A 27,173-nucleotide genomic window follows, 5' to 3' on the forward strand; every position below is an offset into this window, starting at 1 on the left:
CTGTAACGGAATACAGTTACTCATATTTTGTATTTTAAATACGTAACGGCGGTACATGTATTCCGTTACTCCCCAACTCCACAGGTGACTTACAGTTTCAGTAGTGATAATTTAGGTGGGTCTAACTATTTACAATAACTGGAAGAAAAATGTGTGATACAGAGGCTGTGCTCAGCTCTCTTGTCAAATTCAGAGTGTTAGCTGATTTTCAGTTTCATAACTTAGTGGGTAGCATGCTCGAGTTTGTACATCAGTGATGTTGATGATGAATGGATATTTTTAGGTGATCTGTTTCTCAGGTTTTGTTTCTTTAATTTTCAGTCAGCCACCATACATGAACTATTGATATCCTACACATACACACTTTGCTGAAGTTTTGGTTGATGGGAAACTGAACCCTTTTGTTTGTGGACTCAGGCAAGGCCAAGTTAGTAACACTATATTTTATAGCTAGTTTCGCTGGTGATGCTTTTCTTCTTTTTAATTGTTAAAATGATGTCAAAACTTCAAAAAATGAGGTGCAGTCAGTAACCTCAGAGTGGTTATGTTCATGTCTTTTATAAAGAGGGAGGCAGTTCTGAGTAAAGCTAACACGAGCACTGATGACCAGCCAGTGTTGGTCTCTGTTTGCACAGAGTTTCTCGCTGTATTGATGACCCAGAGCCTCTCCGATTCTGGATAAGAATGCAGCAGTTTCTAAACTTGCTATATTTTGTAATCCTAAATTGCACACAGTTGGAGTACTGATGAGCTGGGATTAATTTCTTTTTACATTTTATGCAGAAGGAGAAAACTGAGTGCGTTTAGGCAACTTTGTCCTGGTCGTTGTGTCCTTGGGCAAGACACTTTACCCTACCGCCTACTAGTGTTGGCCAGAGGGGCCGATGGCGCGATATGGCAGCCTCGCTTCTGGCAGTCTGCCCCAGGGCAGCTGTGGCTACAACTGTGGTTTGCCTGCACCAGTGTGTGAATGTGAGAGTGAATGAATAGTGGAATTGTAAAACACTTTGGGTGCCTAGAAAAGCGCTATATAAATGCCATCCATTATTATTAATAATTTTTAGATCTCTTTGCAATCATCTACAGTGCAGGAGACTGTCAGTATCTTTTTTTAAAATCCTTACTACAGCCCTGTCAAATCGTAATGCAGACAATTCAAAAGCGTCCTTCCCTGTCGAGACGCGCATAAGTGATGGTGAAAGCCTACATGAGGTGATTAAAGATATTTAACAGCTTTAATGTAAAAAGGTTCCTATCAGCCTCTGAAAACCTGTACTTGTAGAGCAATGACAGCATGAAGGAAAGCTCATAGTGCGTGTGGCGATACTGGTAATAGAGTCGGCTTGTCGGACAGGCAGGACAGGATAATGGTTCGATAAAGATTACAAAGAGGAGGGGAGTCAGAGGACACCCCTGTCTCGCCTCACAGCTGAGCACAAAAGGATATTTGGCTGAGAGTAATTATAGAAGCTCATGGAGAGTCACAGAGGGTTTGAATTCAGCAGGTGAAGCCTGGTCCGAACGCTGCCATCGAGTAAATCTTTATTATCTCTGAAGGGCAATTTGTTGTGCTGCCAGTGGTCAATTAGGATCAAAAAGCACATATGTAAGAAAGAGCGAGAAAAGAGAGCAGGGCAGTGCCATCGATGCGGTTTCAAAGGCATCAGACACTCGGAGGAGAAAATTCTTCTTTTCATGTGAAATTAAGGTTTATTCACATACATTCAACCAATATAACATGTTTCTGCATCAGAGAAACTCCGAATGTCAAACATACATCCCCCTAAAGTTTAAAATGTTCACATATGAGCAGCAGCTGTGGTCAGCCTGACTTCAGCTACAGTGGCTTGCTCCGATGAAAAAGAAATAAAAAGAAAAACTTACATATGTTCATTATCCAAAGGAAATAACTATTTCACCAATATCCTCTGTAATTTTGGGGCCTCAAAGATGGATGATGGGCGGATGCAGAAGCACCTCTGTGTTCATTACAACTACCAGACGTACTTTAGTGCCTAGCTGAGATGCATTCGCAGTGTTTGTTTCTCTTGTATTACTTTACGTACTACTCTTTTTTGCTTCTTTACATTAACAAACAGACTGGTCACGTTTAAGGAAGATATGCCACTGAGCAAAATATGCTTATTCTCTTTCCTCCCTGGGATAAAAAGATTGATAATATTTTCATATTTGCTGATAAGGTGTAAGACAAGCTTTAAGCGTACCAGGCAGAATGAACGCAGCTAGCCTGCCTCTGACTACAGATAAAAAGGAAACAAATGCAAACACCTCAAGTTCACTATAATATATTTTATATTTCATTTGTAAAATACAGAGTTTGAAAACACAGCACAGAAGCCTGAGAACTATTCCTGAAGACTACTTGAAGAAAGTACATGGAAGCTGCGTAAGAGGTTTCAGCTGTTTTTGCTTTATATATTGTATTTCCATGTATGCTTGCACATATTTCCATAAATGTCTGTTCAAATATCCCAACCAAAATTATACTTAACATTATGTTTATTAACGTAATAAACTACTAATATACTGATCCACAGGACCTGAGACTGAAATGTAACCCTCCATGTTTTCTTTCTTTTTCTTTTAACTTGTGGTTAAGTGAGGGTGCTATTAACTCTGAAATTTACACCTAAAGTTAATTTATACTTTTGGACTGTGAGATAACTCCCACAAGGGTATGATACTTCACCAAATAATGACTCTGTCCGTTCTTGGCAGCTCTTGAGATATAAAAGCTAAACATTTTAACAAATGAAAGGATGAAAACTGGTTATGTAATACAGATATTGCACCTGTGCAGGCGATAACGGCTGATGACATAATGTGTCTCTCAGACCAAATGCTACATGAACACAGGTCCAATCCAGAGAGAGCGTCAGCTGGTAAAGATTCAGTTTTCTAAGTAAAGAAAACTGAATCACCTAGAAAAAACTGTTTCTATGTGTTTTTCGATTAGGAAACGAAGTTCATCTGATAATTTTAAAATCAACCTAGGGAACGAAGAAATAAAGGAGGTCAAACATTTTAAGTTTTTAGGAATAATCTTAGATCCACATCTTAAATTTGACAAGCATGTAAAGAAGATCTCTAAGACGGTCAAGGCTAATCTGAATTGTTTTAAGTTAATTCGGCACTATATACCCACTTCAGTAGCTCAGTTATTTATGCATTCTATGATATTTTCTCATTTTTCATATTGTATGACAGTTTGGACCCAAGCAGCGCCATCTACAATTCAGCCTGTGGTATCCTTATATAATCAATCTTTAAAAATAATGGATAAAAAATCTGTTCGGTGGCATCACTGTCACGTTTTAAAGAAATATAATCTACTTAGTTTTAAGAGTTTTAATCATCTGTGTTTTCTTAAATTAGTTTTTAAATGTATAAATAGGATGGCCCCAGAGTCCATCCATCCATCCATCCGAGGCCGGGTCGCGGGGGCAGCAGCCTAAGCAAAGAGGCCCAGACCTCCCTCTCCCCAGCCACCTCCTCCAGCTTATCCAGGGGAACACCAAGGCGTTCCCAGGCCATCCGAGAGATATAATCTCTCCAGCGTGTCCTGGGTCTGCCCCGGGGCCTCATGCCTGGAACACCTCCAAATCCTGTCCATAAAAATTATGAACAGAACCGTAGACAAAGGGCAGCCCTGGCGGAGCCCATCACCCACCAGGAATGAGTCCGACTTATTGCCGGCAATGCGAACCAAGCTCTTGCAACGGTTGTATAAGGATCGAATGGCCCGTAGCAATGGGCCAGACACCCCATACTCCCGCAACACCTCCCACAGGACACCCCGAGGGACACGGTCGAGTGCCTTCTCCAAGTCCACAAAACACATGTAGACTGGTTGGGCAAACTCCCATGCACCCTCAAGTATCCTCGAGAGGATAAAGAGCTGGTCCAGTGTTCCGCGACCAGGACGAAAACCGCATTGTTCCTCCTGTATCCGAGGTTCGACTAGCGGACGAACTCTCCTTTCCAGCACCCTGGCATAGACTTTCCCAGGGAGGCTGAGGAGTGTGATTCTCCTGTAGTTGAAACACACCCTCCGGTCCCCCTTCTTAAAGATGGGGACCACCACCCCGGTCTGCCAGTCCACGGGTACTGCCCCTGATCTCCACGCAACATTGCAGAGGCGTGTCAACCAGGACAGCCCTACAACGTCCAGAGCCTTCAGGAACTCGGGGTGGACCTCATCAACATCAGGGGCTCTGCCACCAAGGAGTTGTTTAACTGCCTCAGTGACCTCGCCCCCGGAAATTGGCAGGTCATTCCCCTCATCCCCAGAGTGTCTCAATACATCCAGCGACAAGATAGTATTTGTATTATTAGGAGTAAGGTGAACGGCAACTGCAAGATATTATATCGCAGATCTACATTCGGTCAGTCAGCTTTTTTTATAAAGGCCTGCCATCTGTGGAACACACTTCCAACCGATATCAAATTGATTACAGACATTAGATCTTTTACATTGAAGGTTAAAGTGTGGTTAAAGGGAAATCAAAGATGTAGTCATTTTAACTAATGATTTTAATTTTATTTAAAACTATTGTCGAGTAACTGTAATTGTATTTGTGATGGAATTTGGTTTTATGAAAATGTATGTTTTATTGTAAAATGTATCTATTTAGATTGTAAGCCCAACAAGGGACAATTGTTGAAAAAATTTGCAGTAGCTATAAACCTATGTGCGGCACATCAGTTTCCTATCTTGCACTTGAACTATGTTAAACTGCACTGTCCCTTTTAAATAAATAAATTCAAACACTGTTGTCTCTCTTCCTGCCATCAGTAGTACTCCTGAAATAATCTGTAATTAAAGATTTGGTTTCTGTACACACAATGTGATTCTTTGTGAATTAGTAATGCATACTTCTCAGGAGAATATATCCTCTGATGGGTTCTCCACGCTGCATTGTCTGGTGATGTTTCGCATTTCAGTTTTAGATTTTAGCTCTCCAATCACCTCAATAGATAAGAACAGCATCTGTATCACTGCACGCTTCATGCTAATCCATGAAGACCCAGAGATACATGAATGCAAACATCATTTCCACAGTGAGAACTGTGGCCTCAGACCATGGCCCAGTAGAAGCTGGAAGTCATTGCTCAATAAAGTCAAGTGGACTCGATAGTCAAGGAAAAGCAACAAGTGTGATCTTGAGAACACCTTCTACCCTGGGTAGAAAAAGTTACAGCCAGAAAACCTTTATTCCTTAAATCTGATTCTTCCACACATGTACTTTTGCATTCAGCTGGTTTGTGGCTGTACGTTTAGAAGAACTTTGAGGTTTTAATGGACGCCAACAAAATCAAAAAGTTTCTCTTAGAAATCAACAAGCTCACCTGCAGCTTCAGCACCAACTGACAGATATGCAGTTACCGAGGCCGTAAAACATATTATGTCTTTCCACAAATGTATTCAGCAGACATCGCTATATAGATAAAAGACTGCGGTGCATACAGTAGAACAATGCTTTGGTCAGAGTAAGAGACTCTCTTCTTTCTTCTGTTCTCTGTGTCTATTGTCCTGCTGATCAGTCGCGTCTTTCACCACACTGATTTCGTTTTTCTGCATCAAGGCTATTTTCATTTATGCTTTTGCTTTGTCATTTCCTGCGTGTTGTCGTCTCTTCCACGCTTCCACCATGCTGCGTTCTCTTGTCATTTAGCTTCCTTATCAGGCTGAGCACGGCTGTCGCTTGTCATCAGAGTTTTGAAGTTTCCTTGCTTTCATTTTAGTCCGAGGCATGGCAATTTTTCATATCTGTTCTGCGCAAATTTGTAATTTTCTTCTCTCAGTTTGTCATCACATTTTATCACTGTGGGTCTTTTTTTATCACTTTACAAATCAAGTCAACCGATTTCAAATGGATCAGTGAGATTGTTTTTCTTTTTTTGTTCCTTCCCATCAGCGTATCTGAAAGCACCTGGCTGATAATGTTTTCTCTGCTGGACTAAAGTACTCACTCATTAGTACAGTGAAGTTAAATGAGCTGATCACAGTAAAACATCACTAAACGTTATATCCAGTTTGTTGATGACAGCTTAGTTGGAAATGCCGCATAGACATGTTGAAAAAAATTAGGTGTCTGATTTTTCACGTCTGATGTAAGACTTAGAGGTAATTTTACTTAAGGGCTTTCGACTAGCCTGTAGGTTTAGGATTGATTCACAGATCTCAATAAGTTATTAGAAGACAGCTCGAGCTCATCTGGGATTCATTTTTGGATCCATAAGTTACCATAATTTTAAAAAATTATAAAACTATTCAAACTCTACTTACCAAAATGGACACAGAGACTTTTTTGAAAGTCTGCACATCCAAGCATCCTATGAGATTTCTGAGATGAGAAAAATGCTGCAAGGATTGCTACAGCAGCTTCACAGTCTCGCCACAACTATCAACGTGACCATGCCCCAACTTTAGGAATGAACAATATAAAACATAGATTGTAACTAGCTAAAACAAACAAAAAGAAGAACTTGTTTATTTCTGCTGTAAAGTTGGGCCTTTTAACGTCGAAGTCTATGGAGACTGACTCACGTTGAGAGCAAGAATCAAGCGCCCACTACAGGAACTGTAGTTGGCCCAACTTTCAGCTCTTGGAGTTATCATCTGGATTTAATGCACTGGTGTGTGACCTTTCTAAGCAAGGTAAAGTTTACATGCAGCTATTTTGTAACCCATCATTTGTCTCATGACACAGATATTTCAGTACACAGTTCCAGTAAATGCAAAATCTGAGTCTCATAGCGGTTCTTGGCTTTGAATTAATTCCCAAAAGTATGTTGTCACCCCTTGACCGTTTAGTATTGTGTGCTTTCACTCTCCAGCAGCTTTATTTTTATATTTTCGCTTTGGGAAATCTTAAATTTTGTTGAGCTGACATTGGACCAACTCATATGAGACAGTTGTCACACATATCAAAGCCATTGCTTTGATATGTACCGGCCAACAGAAGCAGTGAAGTTAATAGGGTTTAATGCCCCTGAGGCCAAATCGGAGCAAATCCCTGTAGTGTAGATGAAAAGTATTGCGGAAAGCCTGAAACCAGAGAAGCTGGTATAGCAGCAGATTAATGCGCACAGTGACACACCAAGTAGCGATACATTGAAAGTTCACTTGTTCACATACAAATGTTCACGTACAAATGTTCCATATCGCCAACATTTATCAACACGATGGTATGTAAAATCAGTCCAAATACACACAACTGTGTGTTTGTTGCAGCATTTACAGTAGTTCATTTCTTCATGCACACCGCTGATATTTGGAACAAATGCACTTAAAAGTGTCGTTCATACATTTCTATCAGCACTCCTTTTTCTGCCTGCTCTGTCAGACCAGTCCTGTGAGAGTGTGTGGATAGCAACATGTGAAATTAGGAAGGATTTCATGCAAAGGCGAGGCCCGCGTGAAATGAAAGGACATACATAGGAAATCTGGGAAAGAACAAAACAGATAAGCTGATTCATGAGACGAGATTTAAAGGGTAAGACGAAGCTTCTTGGCCTGACTGAGATACGGACGAGACATTTGAATATGTCGTAAATGAGAGCGGGTCCTCTCAAAGTGATCCAGCAGAGGTTGTCATGTTGAAGCCTTTGTTATAGTCGTGTCATTTCTGAATGAGCTTCTGACATGGTCCACTGGGTCAGATCTATAAAAATCATTTCATCCTTGTTTTTTATCATGAGAACCAACTTTGTCTCTCAGTTCTAGACGTCACAGCGTGGAGTCGCCTTTGCTCTCGTGTCCGTGTGGTACACTGTGACCACAGCACAGCTTAATGATGCTTAGATATTTTAAGGATGTGTGAGTACATTGGATTCCCTACAGGAAAACATTTTCAGAAGTGACCACTCACAGTACAGCTGTCGATATTTAGATGAGAGTAAAATGACAAAAATGGAAAAAAATAAAAATTAGAAAGATGCTACTCATTCTGCATATTATCAGTTTAAAGCCTAGATTCTTAAAGTGTGGCTCAAAGCCCAGTGATGGTAATATTGATATTATTTAAGTGGCTTTTGAGTTCAAAAAGTAAAGAATACATTAATAGTACATTTCAATCAGATATGGCAGCAGAGAATGAAACTGAAAAAGCATGTTGAATATCTCCAATATTTCAGTTTTCTTTTATTGATCATGGCCCCCTCTCACACATTCATGTCAACACACTTGATATTATAAGGTGAATTTGACACCTCAAGGTGCTTTACAGGTAGGCAGAAATCTCACAATATGGAGAGACCCCGCTCATCAGACAGTCCCGTATGTGGAAACACAAACTCTGTTTTTTTGGAAGGAGAAGAGAGAACAGAGAGAGACCACCTAATACATGCTACAGGAGAGAGAAGATTAAAGCTAATGACGTGAAATAGTAAGCCAATGACAGGAGGGGAACTGAGCACAAGTGTTCAATGCATTATAGCCTGTCCACCAGCAGCCTGAGACTATACCAGCATGACTAAGTGATGGATCAGGTTCATGGTCACCTGATCAGGCCCTAACTATAAGGAGTCTAATCTTAAACCCACAGAGGGTTTCTGTATGCTAAACCTAAACAGGGAGCTGGCTCCACCGGAGAGGGTCCTGAAGGTTTTAGAAACTTTAGGAACCACAGGAAAAAACTTGTTTTTAACAGGAAGATCTCTTTAAGATGTGATGGGGCCTGATCATTCAGGACTTTGTAAGTAAGGCGAAGGATTTAAAATTAAATTCTGGAGGCAATAAAAAGAAACCAATATACTATATATACACTGGTATGTCTTTATTTGAAACAATAAAGCTGTTGTTTGATGTGTGGGTTCTCCTAAGTGGTCTGTTCCTGAGGGTGGCACTCCATTATAAGGGCAACAGTGTTGGTTGCCCTTTCTCTCTCTATTTGTTGTCACAGAATGTATTTTTAATTAATTTTTTTATTTTTAATATACATTGTTGCATTTATTTGTGCATAGCTGCTAGTTTAGTTTTTCTTTATTCACTGTGTGTGTGTGTGTGTGTGTGTGTGTGTGTGTGTGTGTGTGTGTGTGTGTGTGTGTGTGTGTGTGTGCTTTCTCTCTATTTACTTTTTTAACATTCCCGTCTTGACAAAAGCCGTCTCGTGCGCATTCATGCCACTTTACAGCGGGAGAGGACTCCATCATCTGTGATGGCATGACCAACTTTTAAATGTCTCTTTCTCGAGCTGATTCAGTCTGCTGTGGAAAGGTGTGAAAAAGCAACAGTAAAATGGATAATGACCACTTTTATTTCTGCTTCTGTGGACTCTAAAGCAGTGCTCTGTATTTCCTATACGTCTTCATCAGAACGGAGCTCTTCCGTAAGCTGGAACTCTGCCGCTGACCGCTAACTAAACCCAGCAAATTCCTGGTAACCACACCTCCTTCAACCGACCGAGGAATCCCCTCCCCACACCCTGCCTAGCTAATGTCTGTCCGTTTCAATTTAGAATTTACAGCACTCGCCATCCTACACTGCAAAAACTACCGTAAGCCAAGAGAATTGAGGTATCCATTCTGACGACAGTTTTACAGCAGCTAAGTCCATTTAGCATTAAATTCTCCTCCTCCTGACTGAAGACTAACCTATTTTCAGACCAAAAGCAGGGCAGAGAGAAGGAAAAGCTTCGCTCAAATTTAGTGTTTAATTTAGTTAATATCACTGATTCGCTCTGTAAATTTACAGCAGCCCTCAGTTTGAATTAGACTGCAGGGAACAGTTAGAGAGAAGCTGCATCCGTAAGTGTGTACGCTAATGCAAATTCACAAGCCGGGGTCGATACTTCTGTGTTTGCTTTTCTGCACTGGTCCCTGTTTACACAGAGTGTGTGTGTATTTGACGTGTTCCACATGCAGAACACAGCTCAGTTAAAAAAGTAAGAAATGAGTACAACTCACAGGTCATGTGGACGGGTGAACGAATATGTGAACGCTGAGCAGACGAAGTTACTTTTAGCCAACTGTTCAGAGCTTTACTGTGTACTAACACATTCCTGATCTGTACTCTCACACGCTGTGTGCTCGAGTGCGTTGTTGTTTTTATGATAAATCGGCTGACTGTAATGCAATTTTCTGTGCAGCTGAAGCCTTCCTCCAATATGAATATCAGTGTGAATAAATGACTGTCAGGGTCACAGCTGCAGTGTTAAATATGAACAAAAATGGAGCTCAGACTGATGCCTTTTTTACATCCGTTTAATGGTTCATATGTAGAATATAAATACGCGACTGACTGTGAAATCAGTCTCTCTTGGAGCATCTGTGGCTGTTCATTTTCAGTCCTGAATGCCAAATTAAATGTTGCATATTAATCACAAGAAAAGAAACATTTCAGTCAAAAAATGAATGAATTTGTTATGTTTATTGTTAACTTGTTACCAACCGTCAGGTCATCAGTGACTGGTTTAGATAGCGGTCACCAGCAGTTGTTGTGTTGTCAAACAGAATCACAGTCTGACAAATGTTTTTTGTTATCATCAGACACACTACAAAGGAACCAGCACACGGACCAGTTCCTTACAAGCAGGACACACAAAGCCCACAATGTACAAAAGACCAGCAAGCAACACAATTCACGAAAACACTCAGCACCTTTACAACAGTGCAAACGTTTTTCCTGTAACTCAGTGTTTCATATAAAGATTTGACACTAGGTCTATTTATTTGTGAAACACACTTTATAATAAATAACATTAAATGTTAAGTTATATAAATTCTATTAGCTGCTCTAAATGCTCAGTTTCAAACAGTTTTATCTGCTTTTAAATTTAGATGCCTGCAGTAGGATGTGACAAAAAGTATGTGTACAGCCCTGTTGTCCAAGCCTTTTGTTTGCAAAGGGCCAGTGTTGGGAAGGTTACTTTTAAAATGTATTCCATTACAGAATACATGTCCCAAAATGTATTCTGTAACGTATTCCGTTACGTTACTCAATGTATTCTGAATACTTTGGATTACTTAATATATTATCATGCTTTTTACAAGTACGTGAATGTACTATTGCTGTGATTTATTACTGTTACTGAAGGTCGGCACATGTATTCCGTTACTCCCCAACAATGCAAAGGGCAGCCATTTAGAAGGAAGTCTGATTAAAACAAGTACCTTAAAGGGAGAAGATCTAACGGCGTGTTTCTGACAGAGGATGAACGGAGGACCAAAACCCGATAATTGATTCTCTGTAAATTGAGAAAAAAAAGGGGTTTTCTTCAAAATACTTTATAATGCATGTTTTTTCTTTGATTAAGGGGTTTGGCAGTAATTAGGGAGAATAATGAACATGTGAGCTTACTATAAAGATGTGATTAAAGACTCTTTCACTTTCTGTTACGTGGGGGGGTCCTGAAAGATTAAAGTGTGTTTTTTACCATCTGAACCTAATCAAAGATGTGATCAAAAGCTTAGAAACAGAGAGAGGAGCAACACTAATTTCCCCGTGATTAGAAATGAATTGGAGTTTTGTGTCACAAACACCTGAAATCCTGAAAAATGAAGCCCTGATGAATCACCTCTCTGATTAAAGAAAGACATCATCAATCATCCACAAACCCTCTGATACTGAGCCCGGTAATCTGAAACCAATAAGTGGTCGACTGGGCGGATTCCTCTTTGATACGGAATCACTTTATTACAAATGTCCGTCCTCTTTCCACAGAGACGTTTTCTCCGCTCGAGAGTTAAAGCGCTGTTTCTGAGTGAGCTCAGGATGCTTTTTCACATCCAGATTTGGTCAAAGATATTGGAGCCTTCATGGGCTCTCCTGCTAGTTTCTTTATTACATTTTAATAAAGAAACTAGCAGCTTGTGTTTTATTATTTCCTCTATCATGAAGGCATCCAGTCCTGAAGTAAAAACAGATTGTGCTACAGAGGATCTGTCTATCCCGCCTTTGTGGCAGAACAGATAGCCCATCGTTTATTTACATTCTTAGCCAGAAACAGAAAAGAAGGTCACACTGTCTTAGTTTCATCAAACCATATCGTACACTGTAAGTCAGGCAAGTCATCAAAATCAGTGATAAGCTGCTGAATGTGTCCCTGCTCTATCACATCTGTAATCATAATTCCAGTTCAGGTGTTGGACGGCGCTGTACAGGCACGTCACTGTGATGTTGAAAAAGACAATGGCCAAACAAGCTACTGACTGTGACACTAAGTTGGAGCGACGCTGTTCTGCATTTTTAGGTAAATAGTACCATATAACTTTGTTGTTTGCAGAACTTGTGCATAATTTTTAGAAATGTACAATTTCTATTTGCATTTCAAGTTATGAAAATGATTCGTTAAACATGTTTGTGGGTTTTACAGTAAAAAATATAACTGTTTTCTACTCTGATTTTAAAAATTTTGTCAGAATTTAGATCAACTGTGCTAATATAGTATGTCAAAATGAAAAAATAACTCAAATTTCAGATATTTGAGGTTGTGCTGAAAATAATGATACCAAACAAGGCAAGATAAACAGTTTTTAAAGGTGAAATATAGAGGTAAAATCAAAAGTAGTCAAAAACAGCCAATTATACCCTGGACCCCAGAGGGTTAATCTTTCAGCCACTCCCTATGGCTCCTGGCTATAGGTGATGGTAGGAACATAGATCGACCAGGAAAGTGGAGAGCTTTGACTTCACTACAGCAGACCAGTACAGCATCCACATTACTGCAGACACTGCACCAGTCCATCTGTTAGATTCTCACTCCCCTCTTTCCCCACTCATGTACAAACTGCCCCACTTTAGGCTGGAGATCACCACTTGTTGAAGCAAGCAGGACCACATAATCAGCAAAAAAGCAGAGATGCCACCCTGAGACCACTGAGCTCGACTCCCTTTCATCCCACGACTGCATGTAAAAATTCTATCCATAAAAATTATGAAGAGTATCGGTGTAAAGGAGGCATCTGGGCTGAGTCCAATTTCAAGTCCAATAATGCAGGTGTTGTACTGACTCAGGTGTTCTGAAGTACTGTTTTCTTTTGCTGATTATCTATCTATCTATTCTTAGTAAATACTTAGTAAATACTCTTAGCTGTGTCCACCTTAGTTTTAACAGTTTGTGCAGTTTTTCTAGAATCGATTCCACATTTTCTATGAGAATTTCTTCCATTTCTAACTCTTCGTTTGGTAAACAGTGCAAATTTGCATCTAAAAAGTTACCACATTTGACCACTGTGCACAATCTTTAACCTGAGTACAGCAGTCCACTAATTGCTGAGTGGCTGATTTGATTTTGAACCACGATTCAAACTTGGTTTAATACGGGTGTTTCTCTGTAGACAGATTTGCAGCTTCCTTAGTGAAAATAGCAGTAACATGAATAAAACTTAGTTTGATATCCACTGAACATAAAGAACCTGATAAAGTGGCGTGTCTGTCGGTGATGGCTGCTGACAGGATGTTGCCTCGTCTCTGTTTTGCGCTCACAAAGAGAGTTCTTCAGAAACCTCAACTAATATATTTTTGCCTTTATACACATTTGGCTTCAGGGTCATCAATATTTTCATCAGAGGCCCCCCCCCCCCAACAACTCCAGGCCTCCTGCCACAGTAATATCCAGTATAATGAGTCTTTGCCAAGCAAACATGCCTGCAACAATATTGAGAGCTTCTTTCCTGTCCACTGACATTATTTCCCAGAGGAAGATGGAAATTACAAAAAGGAAAGAAATTCATCTATTCCATCCATCAACGCTGACCCACATCAGCAACAAACACAACAACAACAGCTGCCCACCCCACCAACAATCTCACATCCAAGTCTCACGAACTTCCATTAAGTTCTTACAATCGGCCTTTAAGCCACGACGCACTTCACAGACAGTCGGATAAAGTCGGAGAAGTAATCCAACGTGAACGGAGCGACTTCACATCTCTCTGTGGGGATGAACCATCTAGGCCGCGGGCTATGTGTCGTGTGGGATCTTGTCTTTGTCGGTTTGTCCCGATGTTGCCAGAAGCCTCTTTAAGCGTCTCGCTAATTAAGCGGCAATATGACCTTTGGCCTCCAGGCAGCAACCTAAAAGAGAAAGAAGGAGAAACACAGAGCTCACGTTCTTTGTCTTTTTGTCCTTTGAGAAAGAGCAAGAGTGAAATATTTCTCCCAATTTGAATCATTAAATCCAAAATTCTTCTTGATCCCAAACCGAAGGGGAAATTCTTCTGATTTCTACAGAATATTTTTACATAAGCAAAACAAAGCACTAATTCCTTCCTCCTCTGAAGTATGACATGAACATGATTTAACTCTTTACCCCTTTGAAAGTTTGCTAGGAATAATGTTTGAAGCGCTTTTCTGAATTGACTGGTTTCTCTGGTACTTTAGGTCTGCTTACAGAACACAATGACTTTAGATCAGAAGCTAGTGAGGGTAAAATAAATAATATAAACAAATATATAGGACATCATACTCTTTTCAGTGATGGTAGTTTGTTAAAAGAGGCACCACAGTGGTGCAGTGGTTAGCACTGTCGCCTAACAGCAAGGACAAGCCTTAATTCATTAGCCAACTGGGCCCTTTCTGTGGAGTGTGCATGTTCTCTCTGTGGGTTCTCTCCAGGTACTCTGGCTTCCTCCCACAGAAAAGTAACATGCATGTTGGGTTAATGAGTGATTCTGAACCATGAGGTGTGAATGTGAGAGTGAATAGTTCTGTCTCTGCAACAGACTGGTGTTGCCGGTAACTGACACAGTGACTGTGAACTAGATAAGTGAATGCGAGAATGGATGGATGTTACTATAGGTTGGATCACAACATTGTAAAAACACCACAAAAATCAATTTGAACACAAAGCTGTCACACAGAATAAACACACACTCAGGCTTCACGGGGAACACACATTCACATTTCAGCAAAATAAGAGTTAAACGTGAGGTGAAAGGAGATGGGAGGAAGAGCAGCAGCGCCCACACTCAGTCTGACTCTGATCTGGTGTGTAATGTTAGCAGATGTCTTGATTAGCAATGACATAGCTGATTATTTCACAAAAGCTCAGAAAGAACACTTTCTGCTACGTTTGGAGTCCTGTTTCGACCCCACTCTTTGTGTACACGCCCGAGAAAACTGTACTGCATGAAAAAAGTTGGAAGTCATCCATTTTTAACTTTTTTGTTTTAAGCACCTACAAACTCAAGGATTCGGCTGGACTGGAACATATCCCTGTTTTCAAAGGCAGGGTGCACTTTTGACAGGTTGCATGCCCATAACAGTAGATATTTCAACTACTACATCCATGTAAACTCATATTTCCACATTCACGTGTTTGCTCATCTCAAAATTTGTGTAGTTGAGGCTAAACTTGGATGAGATCTGTTGGTGTAACAAATTATGAAGCCTGCAGCCGAGGCTTCAGGCTGTTCTAAAAGCTCTGTGTCAGTCAAAGGATCTCCCTGACGCCGGCATATCAAATCCACAGCATTAGCTGTTAGCACAGAAGCCCCGCCCACCTGCTGTTTAATTCTTTTTAATTTTATGAAGGACAGCCAATCATAGTAGACTGTAGATATATTTGGTGAAAGAGTTTGAAGGTGGATGCTAGGCAGAAGAAAAAGAGGAAGACATCAGAGAAGATTCATGGGTGTAGAGAAGAAGGTGTGACAGGGTCTGTGTTCTGTCCCTCACACCAACCTTCTTACCTTTGGGGGCAGAGGTTCCACCCCCTGGAACTCTCTTCCATATGAGTTTCACCAAGCCCCTTCACCAGAGCCCTTCAAACTACTTTTGTAAGCTACTCTTTAACAAAACCCTGAAGATCTTTTTGTTACGCTTGTGTAAAACGCCCTTGGGTTCCTTGAAAGGTGCTATACAAATCCAAGTTTGTTTTATTATTATTATTATTTTTATTTTATTTTATTTTTTATTAGGGGAGGATGCTGGGATAGAGTGCGATGGAGGCCGGTGATCTGCTGTGGTGAGCCCTAAAGGGAGCCGCCAAAAGGCGAAGACGATGACTCCAGTTTCCTTCGGTGCTGTGGTGTAACTCAGCAATGTCACTTTGACAGGGACGGAATCTGTTGGCTGGAAGGGGATTTCTGTGGCTGCATGGAGATAAAAATTTGTGTTTGGAGGAGTGAAGATTATGTATGCATCCCCACAGGTGCATCTATTCTTTCACAACATCAGGCCACAGGCATCTGTAACTCTGAGTAATTGCATAGACGTACCGAAGGCCTCATCTCATCGTCCCACAACAACTGAAGGAAATCAATAGAAACGTATAAAATCCTTTCATTCATTGAGCTCTTTCTCTAAGACCTTTGCTCCTCGTTTCCTTGGTACCAATATCTGTGAAGCACTAAACAATGATTGATATCACTAATGTTGAGGGCCCGAGCTCTTTAATGAAAACAACTGGAACATTGTTGGGATTTTCTTAGACGTAACATCATCAATATGCATGCACAATGAATGGCGACTTGTCAGTAAATTATTGAATATATAAGAAAGATCAAAAGTTTTTAAATAATTTGATTGCCTCACCTTTTTCCTACCTCATCTTGTTCTTCCTCCTGCCTCTGCCTGCTACTTTCCTTATCTTCCTCCTCAGCTCCTTCCTCCCTGTCTCCTCTTCCTCATCTCATCTCATCTATCCTTTACTCCGTCTCCTTTTATCTGTCTACAATCCATCATTTATTTACAGCTTAGAGAGCCCTTCCATAATGATGGAGTGATAAAATATCTTGTGGTCACCTGAATGAATTGAAGATTTTCTGGCAGCGAATCGAACATCCTCAGGTTTCCTCCCGATGAGAAGAAAAATGTCTGGGAAGCCAAAACACTGAGCAGACAGTCCTGCTCGATCAAGCCCTGCAAGACTTGGCTAACTTTCAAACACCCATCAGAGATCGATTGAAGCAGTCTGTCGCTCTAATTGAACGCTCCCACAGGTCGAACCCCAAACCGTGGAAACCCAAACACTTGAACTGAGACGACTCGGAGGAGCACGGCTCCTGGACAAAGTCCAGTCAGAGCCTCTTTCTGCAGCTGCTTTCCATAGCAGAGAAAAGTGCTCTCTCCTACAGGAGCAGCAGCGTGTTTTTCTTTAATCCTCCTTTTTAACTATTCAGGTTCTGTCTGCTCACATGTTCCAATGGAGATCCCAGACTTCCCGCATCTGAAAAACGCTTCAGAGGATCCCAGGAAACTCGTACAGCCTCCAGGAAAGCAGACTGTCTGATAAACACTTTGTTCACTCTGCAGCAGCTCATCTGCAGCTCTCTTCATGCTGCCGCTGAGCCTCTGAATTCATTTCAAAATCCTGCTGCTCACTTCCAGGTGTTACATGGTGGAGGCCTTGAATATATTCCTGAATTGCTGTTCCCTTATCGTAATGTGAGACCTAGAAGGTCCTCTTACCGAGTGCAGGCTGCCGTCCCTGGTGAGAATGAATCCAAAGACGCTTTTCAAGGGAGGGTATTTTCAGATTTTGTTCCTAAATGGTTTGACTCCTGTACATCTGCGATGCCTCATAGTGACATTTTTTAACTGGAGGCTATTTATTTGAAATCAAAAGCTCCCCACAAACTTGAACTCCAACATAAATTTGAATTTACTATTTCTATGGCAAAAAGTAAATCATTAGCAAGGTACACACTGAAATGAATACAGCACACTTTTGCTGGACAAAACCTGCAGTCTTGGCAGAGATATTTGATTTCATTAAACATACTGTACTGGATTTTATGGATTTGTCGTATTCATAGGTAAGGCTCGGGTAAAGACTGATAGAGATTTTACTTTATTCTTTTGTACATCATGTATTTTATAATATATATATATATATATATATATATATATATATATATATATATATATATATATCCTTCCTCTCGTGTTAGCTTTCTGTTATCATCTCTTATGTTAGCGGGTCGGTTTTGACCCGTGAATTAAATCAGCTATAAAATATACTAAAAACAATAAGTTATCATCCACTTTGTTTCTCATCTCTTGGTTACCTTGTTAGGCTTCCTTATCCATGAAAATGTTGGTTTTAATACTTTTGGCGTGGGCCTCTGGGTCTTTTTTTGTCACTATACCCCTCGATTTCAATAAAAAAAAATTGTAAAATTAACCTCAAGAGAATCATATTAATAAATAAAAGTTTGCTGTGTTACCTGAGTATTACTGAGGGGTATAGGACACATCTCTTAAATAAATCTGTTTTATTGATTTTTTTCATTTTAAGATTAATAACTAAAATGACATCTATGGTGTTACGGGTCAATTCCGACCCATAGACATTTACATCAAGAAAAGACAAAAAAAAGTTTGTTTTTTTCAGCAGTAGACCTTTAATATAAACTGAAAAAAAGAAAAAGTCCACTCCTCCTTTGTTTTGGTTATAGCCGTGGGTAATTGTGGGCTTTTTATCACTTCCCAATGATACAGCTTCACCTCAGTTTCCTTTGTGAAGTTCTTGTCCGAGGTCATATCTGGTAAAAAATAAAATAAAATATCACAGCTGATATTGTGATCCTGCAGTCCAGTGGTCATATGGAGGACCACACATTTTCATTGTTTCTTCTCAGGGGTGCCACTCACAGCTTTGACTGTGATAATCTGTACATTCCAGGCATAGTTGGTTTTTGCATCACAGGCTTCCCAGATTTTTCTGCCGTTTTTCCCTGGCTTACTGGGTATATATTGCCGGAAGGGGCATTTTCCTCAAAAAGTGGACAAGACGTTCATCCACTGTCACTGGCCCTGGGATGAACATCAGTGGAAGAAGCTGCACTCATCTCTCCCAGACATCCCTGATGGGAGCGAACTTGTCAGACCTCGGTCTGGTCTCTCTGTTGTCAAATCTGAGGACTCTTGAATCAAAATGATATCAAATGTGTGAAATGACATCGTTGCCCAGAAAATGTTTCTGCCTGTCGATGCATCCCATAGACTATCAGTGGCCTCATTGCAGCATCTGTACACTCCAGCAAGAACAATGAAAGCATCCAGGCATTCCTCATCATGTCGCCATGGACTTTTTTTTTCCCTTCAAGGTTTATCATAGTAATGATGATTCTTTCTAGTGACAATGGCATAAATATCTCAAAACATCTCTTGATGTCACTGACTTTGGTCAGAGCAAACCTTGTGATTCCAGGGGTCATTTTGATTACATTTGCAGCAGCTGCCCTGCCATGTACATCATGAGGTACTGAGCTCCAAAAGATCTTACCATTTTTGGACTTGAATCTTTCAGCAGGAGTAGCTTCAGCACCAGCGACCTCCACCTCTGATCAGATGTGTCTGTGTCTTCTGGATGATAGTCCACATTGCCTTCCTCCGTAGAAACCTGCCCATCTGAATCGCTATGCTGCTCTGTGTCCTCTCCTTCATTTTCACCAAAAATATGATCCTGAACTTAGCTCACTGTGAATCTTCTTCTCATTTTTTGTATGCTGCAAATTGTAAATGTGCACTCTGGAAGTCAAATGGCCACTCAAATAGTGAATTCACCTCACATGCCCGTGTTTATTTTGTTTTGTTTTTGTGCAGGTATACTGCAAAAAACATGCAAAATAAGAATCCCCTAAAGCTCATATGATTAGGAGAGTCGCTTGCTGTAAGTGTTTTAGCTGACAGTGCACTTATGATTTCAGTTTTGGCTTTAATTATTGCTTTATACTCATAATATTATACCTGGGTCGAAACCGACCCTAACAACACAAAGGTCATAATTTCAACTAGGGCATTTTATAATTTAGTGAAAAAAAATTTTTTTTTGTTTTATTTTGTAGAAATAGAGGTTCCTGACAAAGTCAAAAAGCCTTGATACAATAAACAAATGTATGTGATTTTTTTATGCATTTGAAATTTAAAATGGGTCAGTGCCGACCCTAACACGAGAGGAGGGAGATATATATATGTATGTATGTATGTATGTATGTATGTATATATATTTATTATTATTATTATTATTTTTTTTTTTTAGGGGTGCGACGATACTCGTATCGAAATTGAACCGTTCGATACAGTGCTTTCAGTTCGGTACGCATATGTATCGAACAATACAACATTTGTAATTTATTTTATCAACTTTCCTTCTGACGATGCTGTCTGTGTTGAGCGCTCAGTGAATCTGCGTTCGACTACTCCGCCTAGGCTGCACTGTCGAGCGTAGATCCACTGAGCGCTCAACACAGACAGCATAGTCAGAAGGAAGAGCACAGGGCAAGCTAGCAAGACAGAAGTTAAGCTCTCCTTGCAACATGGACCTCCCCCACCCTCATTCAGATCTGGTGTTTGGAATTATTTTGGTTTTCATGTGACGTATGACCCTGAAGGTAAGCGAGTCATGGACTAAAGTAAAACAGTAGGTTGGATGTGCCATGCAATGCTCAATTACATGGGTGGGAACTAGTGTGTTAGCGCAGTTAGCTCGTTAACGTGTTTGGCCGTCTAGCCCCATGCACAGGGCGATCGGCGGTAGCTCGTTAACGGAGATTTGCCGTGTTGTGGCGTTAAGGTCATTTCAACGAGATTAACCTGAAAGCACTAGTGGGAACACGACGAATATGACTGCACATTTACGCCAACATCATCCTAGTGCAAAGACAAAAACAACAAGCATGCTACTAACTTTAGCCGAGTCATTTAGACAGCTGTTAGCACATGATTCTCCTTATGCTGCTGAGAATATAGCCCAGAAGAAGCGGATAGTATAGCTTTTATTTTGGAAAGAGCCATTTCTCTGTAATAAACTCTCTTTTCCAAAGATGAGTGATTCCTCAATCAGATACAGGGCTTGCAATATCGCTAGCCCGACGTCCTGGGGCTAGCGATTTTTTCAGTCGGGCTACCAAAATCTATCTCTTCCCTGCCCGTCGGGCTATTGTAGGAAGAAAAATATATGTCAATGCTTTTGCATTCTTTCAGAAATGTAGCTGGGTAATTATGTCATTGGCATTGGTGAGCCACTGTCAATATGTGACATATTGAAATCGCGTTTGAATTTGCGCTTGTTTTTTTGCTTTCACTTTGCAATCGTGCGAACTGTGTATAGAGAGCGACAGCACTGATCTGTGAGTGATGATAATTTGCGCACCAATTCCTCTGACATCGTCTTATTAATCGTTAGCTTACTATGCAAACATGACAAGTGAAATCTCCCGCAGCTTAAACATGTGAGAGGTTGATCGCGCAGAGAATCGCTGAGCTTATGTGAGTGCGTGTGTAAAAGCAGCAGGATTTATATTTTAGTTCTGCTGAGCCAAATAAGACAGGTCAGGGTGAAGAAGTGACAGCCAAAGAAAAGCTTACCACAAAACGGAGAAGTTATGACAAATCAGACTATAAGGCAAAAAAAAGAAAGTGCAGCTTTATGGTTTCATGGACAAAATAATTTCTGTGGCTGCAATATGACGAGCTAAATAACCAGGGCTGCACATAAGTGGTCCGCAGGTGCGCATTCGCTGTCAAAATAAAAAACGCGCACAAGGGTTAGGGTTAAATTTAAAAACTGTACTTTTGAGTTAAAATATATATTTATAATTTTAATAAATGACAAATTAAAAAGGCATGAACATTTTTTTTGTATCGAAAAAATATCGAACCGTGACACCAAAGTATCGAACCGAACCGAACCGTGAATTTTGTGTATCGTTGCACCCCTAATATATATATATATATATATATATATATATATATATATATATATATATATATATATATATATATATATATAGTTTTTTTTTATTTTTATATTAATCACATATTGATTAATGAGAAAACTGCCAGATTAACCAGCCTCACTGAAACAGCATGCTTTACCCGGGACCGGGGGCTCTCTAAATATACCATAACAGAAAAATAATATTAATAATATGCTAATAGTGGTTGCCCTATTGATGCTAATTCTTTATGTTTCACTACGCGAAATCTTTCTCTAAATGTTACACCTCTCTGTGGTCAGGGTTAGGGAGGGGACATGGCTGGATTAGGCCAGCAGCCTTTCTCCAGTTTTACTATAACAGCAATAAAAATCTGTTCAATTGTGTCAAGTAATGAGAAAATGACATTTGGGCTTTAACAACATGGTGCTAAGGAGACAGAGTGTGGTGTTATTCTTGCATTTCCTTAAAATCAGACCTTCTTTGATCTCATTTTGATTACGTCTCATGAAAACACGTGACATTTTAAAAATTCTGTAGCGAAGACTGTCTTTTAATTAAAAAATACTATTATCATCTGTAACTTTAACAAGCTTGTTGAGCCCAGCAGTTTTGTTATGAACTAGACGAGCGGTACTTCGAGGAAAATACAGAGAAAGTACTGAGTCAGCCTCCTACAAACTACATTTATTTAAAAATGCATGAATTATGATTATAAAAGCAGGGTAATTTTCATATTGCTCTCTGTGGTGAGCAGATATGCTCATTCTGCCAGAGCACAGCTGATAAAGCCTCGCAGTTGGGCGATAAGAGTTAGCAGAGATACCGTAGCTAAACACAGCTCACCCCCTCCGATTTATGACGCTCGGCTCTGTGGAAAAATGTGTGTTTTTAATGTAAATGTGCATTATGTAAACTCACAGGGTTATGCTGAGGATTCATTAATCTTTCCATTAGTCAGACAGTTATTAATTTTCATTTAAAGGTGCACAAAGAGGGACTGTTGTGTGAAATCGCAGCCTATTTATCAGCCGGGAACCAGGAGGGAAGACGACTGTTCAGACCCAAAAAAGGTGTGTGCATCCAGATTAAAGGAGCAGACCGGGGATTTAGAAAAGAACAGGCATCCTATCAGTTTTTACATTTCCTCCATGTTGTCATTCCTTAAATCATGAAAAACCGTGAGTACTTAAATCATTTCACACATTAAGATCTGTCACATCATGTTGATTAGTCCAACACACCCCATGTCAACAGCTGTATAATTTTTCACTCAAAGCGTGTTATGAATGTGAGGCGTAGTGTCTCCATTCATTTTGTTACTAATTGTTTTTCTCCTTTTCATGAAGGTTTCCTAAGGAAACCCAGGATTGTGGGTTAAACACTTTCGTCCACAGTCATGCCATCTGGACCAACCACCTTCCCACTTTTCATCTGTGACATTCTCCTTGCTCAGGAAGACATTTTCTCGACACCCTCTTTTACTTTTTCACCACTTCTTCCACATTAAACTACAAGTTCTGCGAGCGCACAGCCAAGGTATGGAAGATCTTGGTTGCGTTAAGAGATTTGATTGGGCAATACAGTGTCGTAATGAAAACGAACGACTGTGCTGCTGTTGTGGGCTGCTTGTAGGGACAGTGAACAGTGGCCCTTGAATTGACCCATCAGACCAAATATGCATCAGCCTACCGGCGTACCAGGCCAAGATGAGGTCCTTGATCTCCATCCATACATTCTCCAGTCCTTTTCTCCTTACTTAGTGTCCAGCCTCACACCAGCATTGTGGAGGACCCCACACACCCTCACACACAATTTTCACCCAGCTTCCTTCTGGCAGGAGGTACCGGAGTCCCCCCGCGCCACTTTTTGCACAATGCTCAATCTTTTGTTTTTTGCAATTTTTGATATTTTTAGCACATTGCACTTTATGTAGCCCTGTGTTAACTGTCTGTTTTATGTCATATGTAAGCACTATGGTCTTGTAGGAACATTGTCTCGTTTCGCTGTGTACTGTACTGCTGTACAGAATGACAATAAAGCCACTTGACTTGACATACAGCTCGCTATAAGGCACAGGTGTCGAACTCCAGGCCTCGAGGGCCGGTGTCCTGCAGGTCTTAGATGTGTCCTTGATCCTACACAGCTGATTTAAAGGCTAAATGACCTCAACATGTCTTGAAGTTCTCCAGAGGCCTGGTAATTAACTAATCATTTGATTCAGGTGTGTTGACCCAGGGTGAGACCTAAAATCTGACACCCCTGCTATAAGGCCTTTTCCTTGAACTTTGCCACCTCTCTCTTTGCCGTATGCCTAGCCTCCCAGTACTGATGAATACTTTCTGCATCTACCTATCTCACTTTTTCTTTGCTATCTTCTCCCCTATACTTCCCTGGCTTTTCTAATAACCATTGGTGATAAATGGTAAATGATTACTGAGTGAACTGAGTAATCACAGTAATGGCTTTTAAAGGAATTTTCACATACTTGAAGTCTTATAACAAAAGAGATGTGGGGCTAACAAGAGCATGTAAAGCAGCAAGCGTAAAGTGCAACCTAACCCCAACCCTTGGTGGTCGGCTGGTAACGTGGTGTAAGAGGCTAAATCACTGGTTAAACTAGCTCTGTGCAGTCCTCCACCTCCCCAACTCCACCTCATCCACTTTGTTTAGCATGTCTTATCCAAAGTTTCCACTGTCATCTTCTTGGGAGGTCCAGTCACCTTCTGCCTTCTTCTGGACTTTTCAATTGCATTCACATTTTTTTACCATCTAAGGTGGAAAATATTTTTCTTTTGTGAACGTACTTGCATACAAATTAGACAGTGATTGTGCTCTTAAAACCTTACCAGCCCCACTAGAGGTTAGAGGTTTTTTCATGTCACAGCTTGTAAAAGTTTCCACATCAAAGCAAAGAGACCACTTAGAACAGAACGTACAAAGAACGAGATACAATAGTAGATCATTTCAAAGTATGGAGCCCTATACAGAAGCCATAAGTTCAAAACTTTTTTAAGGTCACACTACTATTTTTTTCTTTTAATTTCAGAACTAAAGATCAAACATATCAGAGCTATTATCATAGGTCAATGCACATCAGACAGGTTGCGAACTTCAAAGGCTTTCCTCTCCCAACTTGGCATGGAGGACAAACTCTCACTGCCAATACTTTGTCTGGGGATGGGAGGGAGTGATGTCAGCGGTCGCTGTCTGCGCCTCGGCTCGCCGCCCAAATCTGCTCAGATCAGCGCCAAGGTTGGACCGTTTTCCATAGCACCCCCTCACATATCAACATGGCTTAAGCGCTGGTTTGTGCTCTGGCTGCAGATGAGGTAAACCGCGGCTGCTGCGTCCTTTGCTTGCATCATTAGAGCTGTGTGATGCACTCTGAGCAGCAGACATGCTGGTCGCTCCCAACTGTCTGTGCTGAGGGAAAGCTGTGGAACGTAATTCACCTCACTGCAAAAACACCTAAAGGAAGCTGCTTTTGCAAGGCACACATTTTCCCACCTTTAGTTCGAGCAGCTTCTAAGTTGACCCCTAATCTCCTCTGATGAGAACTAAGAACATCAGTGACTGCTGTGGTTAAATGGTGACAGTAGTTTTGTGCTTAAGCCTGACCTGAGCAAATAAAAGCAAAACTACAAAAGAAAGAAATAACTCAGAGAGTGGAAACCAAACGCAAACATTCAGAAGACAAAGCCTGATAACTCTGGATAAACTCTTAGCGGGGAAACACTTTTCCAACTACCTGATGCAGAATTTGCAGCTTGTTTAAAGAAGACGTTATCTCTAAGTGTGTACATGAAAACACGCCAAAGGACACCTTTTACAAAATCTGTGAGCAGCTTAGTCTTAAATAACCTTGTACAGAAATCCAACATCCAAGATGAAAAATCTAAATCAAATCAAAGAATCTTTGCTCAGGATTTGGCATCAGTTTATTCTCATGATTTTAACTGTTGTCATCTTTAATAACTATATATTTTTGTTTATTTCAAATGCATAGGAGGAAAGAGACACTGCAATGCAATATTTCCTCTCTGAAATGGAGTGGGGGAAAGGAAAGTTTCCAAAAATGTGGAAAACAAATTACTCACTGGTTTCTACTGTTCGTTCCAGCATCTAATTCATTTTATTCACTTCTCTTCCTTCCCGTCTGTCCCTTCTGACTTTTGCTGTTGTCTGTGTGCTTTGGTCAGGCGTGCCGGTTGGCAGCGCAGCGTCGATCCTCACCTCTCCTTCCATTTGATTAAATCATGGCATTAGTACAGGGACAGGTCCCGCGGAGTCAGGTGCAGAATTATTAACCTTTGCTGTCGGAAGGACGGCTCTCTTTCTCTGCAGGCCTGCGGTGAGACGACCGGCCAAGATGGACGCTCGCTTCGCAGTGTGTGGCTGGTGTGTGTGTGTCAGTGAGAAAGATGAAGCTAGGTGAGGTGGTCAGCTTGTTGCGGAGAGTGAAGTCAGAGGATAGTTCAGCTGCTCAATCCTCACTGAGGACGGGGAGGTCAAAGACAGAAACATATATACATAATTTTTTGTCTTGAATTTTTGTTCTTGATTTATTCCATTCAATTCATTTTTATTTATCACAACAACAGTCACCTCAAGGCACTTTATATTGTAAGGTAGACCCTACAATAATAAGTAGTATTATTAGAATTATTAGAATTTAATTCCTCAAACTACAAAGTCAGCCTCTTCAATCTTCCCCAACGACACCTTTATAGAATCAGCAATTTACTTTTTGCCATCATCTTCATTACCCTGCTGTAAACGGTGACACATCCATCTGGCAGAGAAACCACATATTTGTATTTCTTTAAGTCATTTATTTTTAATAAAGATGATTTTGTAAAAGGTTTGCTGTTTATTCTCCTCTCAGCTTTTGCTGCTTAACATATTTCAATAATCTCCAGAGGAAGAAAAGCTCATCTTCTGTGATAGATATGATCGCAGTATTAAAGTTAGTAGTTGCATCACAGCACTACGAACAGCGAGCGGCAGCTGCCTGATAGCAGCTTCTGCTGCACACCTGAAAGATTCTGCTGGGGTTTAAAAACACTTGCATTTGGAAATCGGTACAAGAGTGTTTGTCCTGTTGTATAAAGCCTTAACTGACCAATTATTATGTGTAAGCAGAATCCTCGCTGATGGACATAAATGGCTTCCATGTAGTAAATGTCTTTGTTAATTTGTTTACATTTGTACCTTTTTTGGCATATTGTCTGGAGGCAGTTGTAAATAAATATTCCAGCTCCATTCACTGCAGTGATGCAACAAACTTTGCATCTTTCCATGTTTCTGCTCACAAGCTCAGAGATGCTCAGTGACAGCGACGTGTCGTTTTGTAACTTTTTAATGTTGATTTTTAAATTCTTTTTCACTCTGTCTTCAGTATCTTGTGTTAAATTTTCAGTTTATGTTTAAATGGAATGCAAAAGGCCCACATTTGAATGATCTGAATGTTTTGAATTTCCTTCTGTTTGGTTTATGTTGCTGTTATTAATGATTTATCAGGTATTTGCAGCTTTGTTAGT

General features: G+C 40.4%; 1 long non-coding RNA gene across 1 annotated transcript; it reads left to right on the forward strand.

Moving 5' to 3' along the window:
• The first annotated feature begins 20,190 nt into the window (after positions 1-20,190).
• LOC146717057 (uncharacterized) lies at positions 20,191-23,316 on the forward strand. Its single transcript, XR_014915843.1, has 3 exons — positions 20,191-20,304; positions 22,616-22,703; positions 22,980-23,316. It is a non-coding gene; the product is annotated as an uncharacterized LOC146717057 (long non-coding RNA).
• The last annotated feature ends 3,857 nt before the right edge of the window (positions 23,317-27,173 follow it).

This window comes from Copadichromis virginalis, linkage group LG2 (assembly GCF_057382275.1).
Source record: "Copadichromis virginalis isolate Kocher_CV1m ecotype Utaka linkage group LG2, C_Virginalis_male_GT1.1, whole genome shotgun sequence".
Taxonomy (NCBI): Eukaryota; Metazoa; Chordata; class Actinopteri; order Cichliformes; family Cichlidae; genus Copadichromis; species Copadichromis virginalis.